This window comes from Loxodonta africana, chromosome 9, assembly GCF_030014295.1.
Source record: "Loxodonta africana isolate mLoxAfr1 chromosome 9, mLoxAfr1.hap2, whole genome shotgun sequence".
NCBI lineage: Eukaryota > Metazoa > Chordata > Mammalia > Proboscidea > Elephantidae > Loxodonta > Loxodonta africana.
In genome coordinates, this window is record NC_087350.1 from 89,048,931 (window position 1) to 89,061,561 (window position 12,631).

A 12,631-nucleotide genomic window follows, 5' to 3' on the forward strand; every position below is an offset into this window, starting at 1 on the left:
GCTGTTAATACTTTTTTTTCTTAGTGGTACCTAGAAATAATAGTCTGCATTGTAGAATCAATGGAGTCTTAGACTTAAGAAAATACAATAGCTTTGCCTATTTGTGACAGCTGAGCCTACATCACATGTGCCAGCTAATTATGTTTGCCTCCCCCAAAAATCATGATTATTGAATCAGTATACACTTTTTCTACTACCCATCTGTCAATTCTCATACTGTGGTGCCTTTCTTATTGCTAGGAATCTGGAAACTATGCCACTGGTATTTCAAATATCAGTAGGATTACCCCTAGTAGATAGATTTCAGCAGAGCTTCTAGACTAAGACTGACCAGGAAGAAAGACCCGGTGATCTACCTCTGAAAATTAGTCAATAAAAACACTATAGAGACCCAAGATGGCAGCTTAATCACACACACCATAACATCTTCCTGCGCCAAAAACCAAAAAAAAAAAAAAAAAAAAAAATCAAAACAGAAGCAGATAACAATCCAGGAACCCTGAACATTAAAAAAGAAAGTCTAAGAACTGAACCAAACATTGACTGGAAGGAAAAAGTGAGTGAAAGCAGCTAAAGAGGAGTAACAGAGGACAGAAGAGCTCAGCCAGCTCTCCTGGCCCAATGTGGCCAACTTAGGACAAAGCCAGGAGAAACCCCAGGTGAAGAAAACAGCAAGGCAACTTCACAATTTCCCCAAAAGGGACCAAAAAAAACCCCACAACCCTATACGCACACAGGCCGTTGACCTCAAGAGTGAGTGGTACACACAAGGTGGTAGACCGGTGATGGTCAGGAGGAGGTCTCCACCCAACCGGTACCTGGGCAGCCCTCCTCCTTGTACTTGAGACAGGACAGGTCCTGCTCGCTGGCTGTAGTGAATATGAGGTGCCCCAGCACACATGTATCCTAGCCAAAGGGGCACACCCCCCTCGCCCTTTCTTCCTGATTGAAGGTGGCAGAAGGTGCCACACCCCAACTGCTGCAACTAACTGGGGGGCCATAACATGAGCCTATTCTCTTTCCCTTTACCTCACCTAACCCCATTCACTACACCCGCTTGCCCACCTAATGAGTGAGACTAGGCAGGACCCTGTGTGTACACTCACCCACCACCTAAATCCCCAGAGGACCTTGTGGGGGTCGGGGCAATGAGACAGCGAGAGATCCTGCCTATTGCTCCTTTCTCCTTCCTCCCACCAGGCAAGCGGTGGAGGAAATGTGATTCTGTGCACATCCCTCTGCTGCTCCATCCTCCCTCCCCACACCTGGTGCAATGGAAGATGGTGTCACTGCACATGCATCCACCAGTCACAACTCCCTCCTTTAATCCACCAGAGAGGGGCAGGGGTGCCACAACTGGGCACACGTCCACCGGCATCCACGTTCTTCCCCGCCTGGTGTGAGGTGGAGGTGGTGCCACCGCATGAGCATTCACCAGGCGTGACTCCCTCCCTTAACCTGCACAGCAAGGGGTGGAGAAGCCATGACAACATGTTCATCCCCCTGTAGCCCTTTCCTCACTCCCCATACCAGTAACGAGGTGGAGGTGGTGCCATTGCACATGCATTTGCACTCTGCAACTCCCTCCCTTAACCCACCTAGTGAGGGATAGAGGAGTCAAGACTGTATGCACATCCCACTCTGTGGCCTATTCCTCCCTCCCCGTGCCCAGCATGAGGCAGGAGTGCAGCAAGTGCATGGGCATCCACCCACTGCACTTTCCTCCCTCGCCCTGCCCAAGAACATGAACACAGCACGGCTGAGCAGTCATCCACTTACTCTTTCTTCCTTTTCCCACCACATAGGAGGAGGTCTAGGTAGAGTGACTGCCTTCCCATCCGCCGCCCCCACCTACCACCCACACCTCCACCACAACCAATGCAAGGTGATGATCACACCCCCACCCAACTGCCACACCCACCACACAGGCCATTCTTCCTGCAAGGAGACAGAACCATTCCCTGCTCCTGCACCACTGAACCAAAGACAGAGGGAGGCCAAACCCCGAGCAACCCTTAGGTGCCCCGTAAGACAAGTAAATAGAAACCTGCGCTCCCATATCTACTCGCCACCCTACTCACACAGAGACAGATAGGGAGCGCTCCAACATGGCCAGTCCAGCAACCAGAGCACCACACCAGCATGGTTACCGGGAATCATCAAAACAAAAGAAAAAACAGGACCCAGCAAATAATTACACAATTAAAAAAATAAATACAATAGCCCCTTAATGTACTGGAAACAACAGACAAGAGTGAACCGCCTAAAGAAATAGGCCTAAATGGCCCCAGCAAGTGACCAAAAAAAGATCCAGAATTCCTCCCTGAGAAAGAAAAGGTAATGGATCTTCCTAATAAGGAACTCAAACAATTTATGGATAGGATTCTCAAAGGAATCAAGGAAAATACAGACAAAACTATGGTAAACACAGACAAAACCAAGGAAAGCACAGAAAAAAGGCTATAAGAATTCAGGAAAAAATACAAGAACAAAATGATAAAATAGACAACTGGAATTCATACAAAAACAGCAATTAGAAATCCAGACGCTAACAATAAAATTTCAGAAATAGACAACTGAATGGAAAGTCACAGGAATGGACTTGAAGCAACGGAAGAGAGGAGCAGCAGAAGACAAATCCCTTGACACTAATTTGTTCGGGGAAAAATCAAAAAAAAAAAAAAAAAAGAAGAAGAAGAAGAGAGGCTAACGGTCATGTAGGATACCATCAAGAGGAATAACTTACATGTGATCAGAATCACAGAAGGGGAGGAGTCAACCAAACGCACAGAATTGTTGAAGATTTGCTTGACAGAAAACTTCCCTAATATAATGAAAGATGAGAAGATAACCACTCAAAAAGCACAACAAGCCCCATATAGGATAGATACCAAAAGAAGAACACTGAGCCATATCATAATAAATTTTTCCAAAGACAAAGAATCCTGAAAGCAGCTCAGGAAAAATAAAAGATCATTTACAAAGGGGCATCAACAAGACTAAACTCTGATTACTTGGCAGAAATCATGCAGCCAAGAAGCCAATGGGATGACATATATAAAACCTTGAAAGAAAAAAACCACCAACCAAAAATTTTATATCCACCAAAACTATTCCTTAAATATGATGGTAAAATTAGGACATTTCCAAATAAACAGAAATTAAGGGAATTTGCAAAAACCAGATCAACTTTACAAGAAATGTAATTTTCTGTCCTTCGGACAGAAAATTAACACTAGACAACAACCTGGGATTAAAACACAGGACAAAATCAGCCAGATATCAACCCAGATAAAGAACCCTCAAAAATAAAATAAAGCTAAAAGATGGAAAACAGAGAACCACAGACATCAATCTGTAACTGACAACCACCTCAAAACATAAAGAGGGACTTCCATATGGAGGGGAAGTCAGGGTGATATCAAGAAATAAATTGCTACTTATGATGGTTAAGGTTGTATGTCAACTTGACTGGGCCATGATCCTCAGTGGTTTGGCAGTTGTGGGATGCTGTGATCACCTCCATGATGAGATTCGTTTAAGGAGCCATTCAGTTGAAAGGGAGTTTCCTTGGGTGTGTGGTCTGCATTGAATATAAGTGGACATTCTGGCAAGGCTCTGGGGCTTTTTGCTGGCGCTGGTACCTGCAGTTGGCTCCTGTCCTTCTGACCTCTGGTTCTTGGTATTTGAACTAGCAGCTTACCTACGATCTTGCCTGCTGATCTTGGGATTCATCATCTTGGCAGCCTGTGAGCAAGAGCCCTGTTCTCTAACCTGCCAATCTTGGGTTAGCCAGCCCTTGTGACCCATGAACTTGGGACATTCCAGCCTCTACAATTATGTAAGTTATTTCCTAGATATAAATCCCTCTCTCTCTATATATATATTTATACGCTTTACTGGTTTTGCTTCTCTAGAGAACCCAGCCTAAGGCACGGCTTTAAGCTTAGGAAGTTGTTGTTGTTGTTGTTAAGTGCCATCGAGTCGGTTCCGACTCATAGTGACCCTATACACAACAGAACGAAACACTGCCCAGTCCTGCACCATCCTTACAATCGTTGTTATGCTTGAGCTCATTGTTGCAGCCACTATGTCAATCCACCTAGTTGAGGGTCTTCCTCTTTTTGGCTGACCCCTTATTCTGCCACGCATGATGTCCTTCTCCAGGGGTGGATCCCTCCTGACAACATATGCAAAGTATGCAAGATGCATTCTCGCCATCCTTGCCTCTAAGGAGCATTCTGGCCACACTTCTTCCAAGATAAATTTGTTCGTTCTTTTGGCAGTCCATGGTATATTCAATATTCTTCACCAACACCACAATTCAAAGGCATCAACTCTTCTTCGGTCTTCCTTATTCACGGTCCAGCTTTCACATGCATATGATGCAATTGAAAATACAATGGCTTGGGTCAGGTGCACCTTAGTCTTCATGGTGACATCCTTGTTCTTCAACACTTTGAAGAGGTCCTTTGCAGCAGATTTGCCCAATGCAATGCATCTTTTGATTTCTTGACTGCTGCTTCCATGGCTGTTGATTGTACATCCAAGTAAAATGAAATCTCTGACAACTTCAATCTTTCCTCTGTTTATCATGATGTTGCTCATTGGTCCAGTTGTGAGGATTTTTGTTTTCGTTATGTTGAGGTGTAATCCATACTGAAGGCTGTGGTCTTTGATGTTCACTAGTAAGTGCTTCAAGTCCTCTTCACTTTCAGCAAGCAAGGTTGTGCATCTGCATAACGCAGGTTGTTAATGAGTCTTCCTCCGATCCTGATGCCCTGTTCTTCTTCATATCGTCCAGCTTCTTGCATTATTTGTTCAGCATACAGATTAAATAGGTATGGTGAAAGAATACAACACTGAGGCACACCTTTTCCTGACTTTAAACCAATCAGTATCCCCTTGTTCTGTTTGAGCAACTCCCTCTTGATCTATGTAAAGGTTCTTCATGAGCACAATTAAGTGTTCTGGAATTCCATTCTTCACAGTGTTATCCATAGTTTGTTATAATCCACACAGTCCAATGTCTTTGCATAGTCAATAAAACACAGGTAAACATCCTTCTGGTATTCTCTGCTTTCAGCCAGGATCCATCTGACCTCAGCAATGATATCCCTGGTTCCACGTCCTCTTCTGAAACCAGCCTGAATTTCTGGCAGTTCCCTGTCAATATAGTGCTGCAGCCATTTTTGAATGATCTTCAGCAAAATTTTGTTTGCATGTGATATTAATGATATTGTTCTATAATTTCCACATTCGGTTGGATCACCTTTCTTGGGAATAGGCATAAATATGGATCTCTTCCAGTCAGTTGGCCAGGAAGCTGTCTTCCATATTTCTTGGCATAGACGAGTCAGCACCTCCAGCACTGCATCTGTTTGTTGAAACATCTCAATTGATATTCCATCAATTCCTGGTGCCTTGTTTTTCGCCAATGCCTTAGGAGCAGCTTGGACTTCTTCCTTCAGTACCATCGGTTCCTGATCATATGCAACCTCTTGAAATGGTTGAATATCGACTAATTCTTTTTGGTATAATGACTCTGTGTATTCCTTCCATCTTCTTTAGATGCTTCCTGGGTCGTTTAATATTTTCCCCATGGAATCCTTCACTATTGCAACTCGAGGCTTGAATTTTTTCTTCAGTTCTTTCAGCTTGAGAAACACCAAGCATGTTCTTCCCTTTTTGTTTTCCATCTCCAGCTCTTTGCACATGTCATTAAAATACTTTACTTTGTCTTCTCGAGAGGCCCTTTGAAATCTTCTGTTCAGTTCTTTTACTTCATCAATTCTTCCTTTTGCTTTAGCTGCTCGATGCTCAAGAGCAAGTTTCAGAGTCTCCTCTGACATCCATCATGGTCTTTTCTTTCTTTCCTGTCTTTTCAGTGATCTCTTGCTTTCTTCATGGAAGATATCCTTGAAGTCATTCCACAACTTGTCTGGTCTTCAGTCACTAGTGTTCAATGGATCAAATCTATTCTTCAGATGGTCTCTAAATTCAGGTGGGATACACTCAAGGTCATATTTTGGCTCTCGTGGACGTGCTCTGATTTTTTTCAGTTTCAGCTTGAACTTGCATATGAGCAATTGATGGTCTGTTCCACAGTTGGCCCCTGGCCTTGTTCTGACTGATGATATTGAGCTTTTCCATCATCGCTTTCCACAGATGTAGTCAATTTGATTTCTGTGTGTTTCATCTGGCGAGGTCCATGTGTATAGTTGCCGTTTATGTTGGTGAAAGAAGGTATTTGCAATGAAGAAGTTGTTGATCTTGCAAAATTCTATCATTTGATCTCTGGCATTGTTTCTATCACCAAGGCCATATTTTCCAACTACTGATCCTTCTTCTTTGTTTCCAACTTTCGCATTCCAATCGCCAGTAATTATCAATGCATCTTGATTGCATGTTCGATCAATTTCAGACTGCAGCAGCTGATAAAAACTTCTATTTCTTCATCTTTGACCCTAGTGGTTGGTGTGTAAATTTGAATAATAGTCGTATTAACTTGTCTTCCTTATAGGTGCAAGGATATTATCCTATCACTGACAGCGTTGTACTTTAGGATAGATCTTGAAACATTCTTTTTGTCGATGAATGCAACACCATTCCTGTTCAAGTTGTCATTTCCAGCATAGTTTTTTTTTTAGACTATATGATTGTCTGATTCAAAATGGCCAATACCAGTCCATTTCAGCTCACTAATGCCTTGGATATCGATGTTTATCTGTTCCATTTCATTTTTGATGATTTCCAATTTTCCCAGATTCATACTTCATACCTTCCAGGTTCTGATCATCAATGGATGTTTGCAGTTGTTTCTACTCATTTTGAGTCGTGCCACATCAGCAAATGAAGGTCCCGAAAGCTTTACTCCATCCACGTCATTAAGGTCGACTCTACTTTGAGGAGGCAGCTCTTCCCCAGTCATCTTTTGAGTGCTTTCCAACCTGGGGGGCTCATCTTCCAGCACTATATCAGACAATGTTCTGCTGCTATTCATAAGGTTTTCACTGGCTAATGCTTTTTAGAAGTAGACTGCCGGGTCCTTCTTTCTAGTCTGTCTTAGTCTGGATGCTCAGCTGAAACCCGTCCTCCATGGGTGACCCTGCTGGTATCTGAATACTGGTGGCATAGCTTCCAGCATCACAGCAACACACAAGCCCCCACAGTACGACAAACTGACAGACGTGGAGGAAGCTTAGGAAGATAAAGGTTAATTTCAGGATAACCACAAAGAAAGTTAACAAACCTACTGATCGAAATATAAAAGAAGAAAATTTTGAAGACTCAGTACATACAAAACCAACAACAATGAAGGAAATGAAAAGATAAGCCACAATCAAAAAAAACCTTAGCACTGAAAATTAAGTGAAATGAAGAAACTGTCCAGACCACAAATAAATAACAACATGACAGCAATAAACTCATACCTATCAGTAATCCCGCTGAATATAAATGGCCTAAATGCACCAGTAAAGAACCAGAGAGTGGCAGAATAAATGAAAAAAACAGAACCCATCTATATGCTGTCTGCAAGAGACACAACTTAGACACAAAGATATAAATAAACTTAAACTCAAAGGATGGAAAGATATATATCAAGCAAACAATAACCAAAAAAAAAAAAAAGCAGGAGTGACAATATTAATCTCTGATAATTTAGACTTTAAGGCAAAATCCACCATAAAAGACAAGGAAGAACATTATATAGTGATTAAAGGTGCAATCCACCAAGAGGACATAACCATAGTAAATACATAAACACCCAATGACAGAGCTCTAAAATACATAAAACAAAGAGAAATAGTTCCACAATAATACTTGGAGGCTTTAACACACCAGTTTTGGTGAAGGACAGAACGACTAGAACTCAACAAAGATACAGAAGATCTAAATACCACAATCAGCCAACTAGACCTCACAGACATATATAGAATACTTCATCCAACAGCAGCAAAGTACACATTCTTCTCCAATACTCATGGATTATTTTCCAAAATAGGCCATATTTTAGGCCATAAGGCAACCTCAACAAATTCAAAAATATCAAAATAACACAAAGTATCTTCTCTGATGAAAATGCTATAAATAAAAGTAGGAATCAATAACGGGAAGAGCAAGGAAAAAAAAATCTAATACATGGAAACGAAATAATTCCCTGCTTCAAAACTACTGGGTAGTAGAAGAAATCAATGATGGAATTAAGAAATTTCTAGAATCAAACAAGAATGAAAACACAACACACCAAAACCTTTGGGACACAGTGAAAACAGTACTCTGAGGTAAATTTATAGCAATAAATCCACATATCAGAAAAGAAAAACAGATTAAAATCAAAACATTAACCCCAAAATTCAAACAACTAGAAAGAGAGCAGCAAATGAAACCCACAGTTGGCAGAAGAAATGAAATAATAAAAATTAGAACAGAAATAAATGAAACAGAAAAACAATAGAAAGAACTAGCAAGATTGTAAAAGCTGGTTCTTTAAAGGGATCAATAAAATCCACAAACCACTGGCCAAATTGACAAAAGAAAAATAACCCACCAAAAGAAAAATAGAAGATGCAAATAGCTGAAAAAAGAAATGAGATGGTTGACAATACAAAAGAACCAACAGAAATAAAAAGAATCGTAACAAAATACTACGAAGAATTGCACTCCAACTAATACGAAAACCTAGAGGAAATGGACAAATTTCTAGATACACACTACCTACCTAAACTAACACAAACTGAGGTAGAAAATTTGAACAGACCTGTAACAAAAGAAGAAATTGAAAGGGTCATTTAAAAAACTCCCAACAACAACAAAACAAAAACCCAGTCAGCTTCACTGAAGAATTCTAACAAACATTCAGATTAGTTGACACCAAATCTACTCAAACTATTCCAGAATATAGAAAAGGAAGGAATACTCTCGAATTCATTCTGTGAAGCCAGCTTAACCCTGTTATGAAACCCAGGCAGAGACATCACTAAAAAAAAAAAAAAACTACAGATCAATATCTCTCATGAATACAGATGCAAAAATTCTCAACAAAATCCTAGCCAATACAGTTCAACAGCACATCAAAAAAATAATACATCACAACCAAGTGGGATTCATGACAGACATGCAAGAATGGTTCAACATTAGAAAATCAATGTAATCCGCCACGTAAATAAAACAAAGAAACAAAATCACACGATCATCTCAATCAATGGAGAAAAGGCATTTGACAAAGTCCAACATACATTTCTGATAACTCTCAGCAAAATAGGAATAGAAAGGAAATTCCTCAACATAATAAATGAAATTTATACAAAACCAACAGCCAACATTATCCTCAATGGAGAGGGTCTGAAAGAATTCACTCTGAGAACAAAAACAGACAAGGTGCCTTTTATCACCACTCTTATGCAACATTGTTTTCGGAGTCCTAGCAAGAGCAACAAGGGAAGAAAAGGAAATAAAATGCATCCAAATTGAAAAGGAAGAAGTAAAACTATCCCTGTTTACAGATGACACGATCTTATACATAGAAAATCCTAAAGTTTCCATGAGAAAGCTATAGGAAGTAATAGAAGGATTCAGCAAAAAGGCAGGATACAAGATCAACATACAAGTACGAGCTGAACAAAAAGAACTTTGAAAAGGAAATCAGAAAAACAATACTATTTATAAAAGCCCCTCCTCCAAGGAAAAAAAAAAAAGCTTAAATACTTAGGAATAAGCCTAACCAGGGATGTAAAAGACTTATACAAAGAAAACTACAAAACGCTACTGCCAGAAATCAAAAGGGACCTACGTATGTGGAAAAACGTACCATGTTCTTGGATAAAGAGACTTAACATTGTGAAAATGTCAATACTACCCAAAATGATAAATAGATATAATGCAATCTCGATCCAAATCCCAAAAGGGTTTTTCAACAAGATGGAAAAAGTAATCACTAGCTTTAGATGGAAAGGAAAGAGGCCCAAATAAGTAAAGTTTATTAAAGAAGAAGAACAAAGTGGGAGGCCTCACACTACTTGACCCCAGAACCTACTATACAGTCATGGTAGTCAAAACAGCCTGCTACTGGTACAACAAAAGATACATAGACCAATGGAACAAACTTGAGAACCCAGAAGTAGATCCAACCACCTATGGACAGCTGATCTTCAACAAAGGACCAAAGTCTATTAAATGGGGAAGAGACTGTCTTCAACAAATGGTGCAGGCCAAACTGGATATCTATCGGTAGAAAAATGAAACAGGGCCCATACCTCACAGCATACAAAAAACAAACTCAAAATGGATCAAAGACCTAAATATAAAACCTGAATCTCTAAAGATCATGGAGGAAAAAATAGGGACAATGTTAGGGGCCCCAATATATGGCATAAATAGAATATCAAACATAACTAAAAATGTACACTCAGAAGAAGAGGGACTAGACAAATGGGACCTCCTAAAAATTAAACATGCTCATCAAAAGCCTTCTCCAAAAGAGCAAAAAGAGAACTTACCTCCTCATATATTAATATAGACAATAGAGCGCACAATTGGCACAGTCAGGGAAACCTCTTAGACATAAACAAGCACCTCTTGAAATGAATTTCTTAGGCTCAAAGGCAAAGGACCTTAGACTCAAGGGACAGCCATGTCAACCAGCACCATATTGTTCATAAAGACATTGTTCTACATCCCACTTTGGTGAGTAGCATCTGGGGCCTTAAAAGCTTGTGGGAGGCCATCTAAGATACAGCTATTGGTCTCTTGCAGTCTGGAGCAAAGGGGAGTGAGAAAAACCAAAGACTCAAAGGAGCAATTAGTCCAAAGGACTAACGGACCACATGAACCACAGCCTACACAAACCTGAGACCAGAAGAACTAGATGGTGCCAGGCTGCCACTACCAACCACTTTGGCTGGGATCACAACGGAAGGCCCCGGATAGAGCAGGAGAAAAATGGAGAACAAAAAATCAAATTCACAAAAAAAGACCAGACTTACTGGTCTGACAGAGACTAAAGGAACACCCAAAACTATGGGCCTAAGATACCCTTCTGACCTGGAACTGAAGCCATTTCCAGAGACCACCTTCCAGTCAAACAATAGGCAAGACCATCTAATTAACATGCTCCTTAGAACAATCAATTATATGAGATCAAAAGGGCAATATTTGCCCAAAAGCAAAAATGAGAAGGCAGGAAGTGGTAGAAAATCAGGATGAAAGGAAGCCGGGAACCCAGGGCAGAAATGGGAAGAGTGTTGACAAATTGTGAGGAATGAAGCCAAGACCATTCAACAATTTATATACAAACCATTGAATGGGAATCTGATTTGCCTTGTAAACTTTCACTGAATCCATTGACATGGATTGAACTATGTCCCCCAAAATATGTGCCAACTTAGGTAGGCCATGAGTCCCAGTATTGTGTGATTGTCCTCCATTTTATGATCTGATGTAATTTTCTTATGTGTTTTAAATCCTAATCTCTGCCTGTGGCTAATGAGGCAAGTTTAGTTTATGTTAAGGAAGATTAGGGTGGGATACAACACACTTACTCAGGTTACAGCCCTGATCCCATATAAGGGGAACTTCCCTGAGGTGTGACCTGCATCACCTTCTATTTTACAATAGATAAAAGGAAAGAGAAGCTAGCTGAGAGAGAGGTACCTCTTTTCCACCACACAAGAAGAGCCAGGAGCACATTCTTTGGGCCTTGGGTTCCTGTGCTAAGAAGCTCCTAGAGCAGGGAAAGATTGATGACAAGGACCTTCCCCCAGAGCCGACAGAGAGAGAATATCTTCCCCTAGAGTTGGTGCCCTGAATTTGAACTTCTAGCTTCCTAAACTGTTCAGACCAACCACTTGTGGTATTTCTGTTATAGCAGAACTAGATAACTAAGACATGCATTAAACAAACAAAAAACCAGTATGGATCACAACAGAATATTACCGTATAAGACGCTCAGCACCAGGAAACGTTTCTTTCTGAGCCAACCTGAGGGCAATAACGACATTTTTAACAAAAGATGTCTCAATCAAAATGAAGAGAAAACACATTCAGAGAAGACACACTGTTTTTGTGATTTTCAAATATTATTAATCTCTTCTTAATCTAATCCCTCTTTTGTTATTTTAACTTTAAACAGAATCTGTATTCTGTCTGTCAACGTGCTAGGTGTGGAAAGCCACTGCTGCGTCTCGGGTACCCTGCTAATTAGCGTGAGAGAGCTTTCTGTGTATTCTTCAAACCCAAGGCTCAAAAATACCTATGCTTTTTTTTTTTTTTTTTTTTTTCATGAAAAAGAACTACTTCATGTGGGTTTATAGTGAGTAAAATTCATTGATTCAGCAATGCCATAAGCAGGTAATGGTTTTAGTTTCCTTAACTTAATCCCAAAGGAGGGTAGTAAAAAAGTAGGCTGGATTTTCTTTAAAAGACGCCCTTATTCAAGTCCAAGTGAAAATATCCTTAAAGTGCCTAAAGTGAGGGACCCTAGGGGAATCATTAGCAACTTGTCAGTGGTTGCCTTAAATGGGGAATGGTTGGAAGTGGTCTTGTTCAAACTGTGCAGGAAATCCCCATAGTCCTGGGGGAGGCCAGTTGCCTCATGGCCTCTGGGTAATTCTCAGGTGTAGAAAGTGTAGCA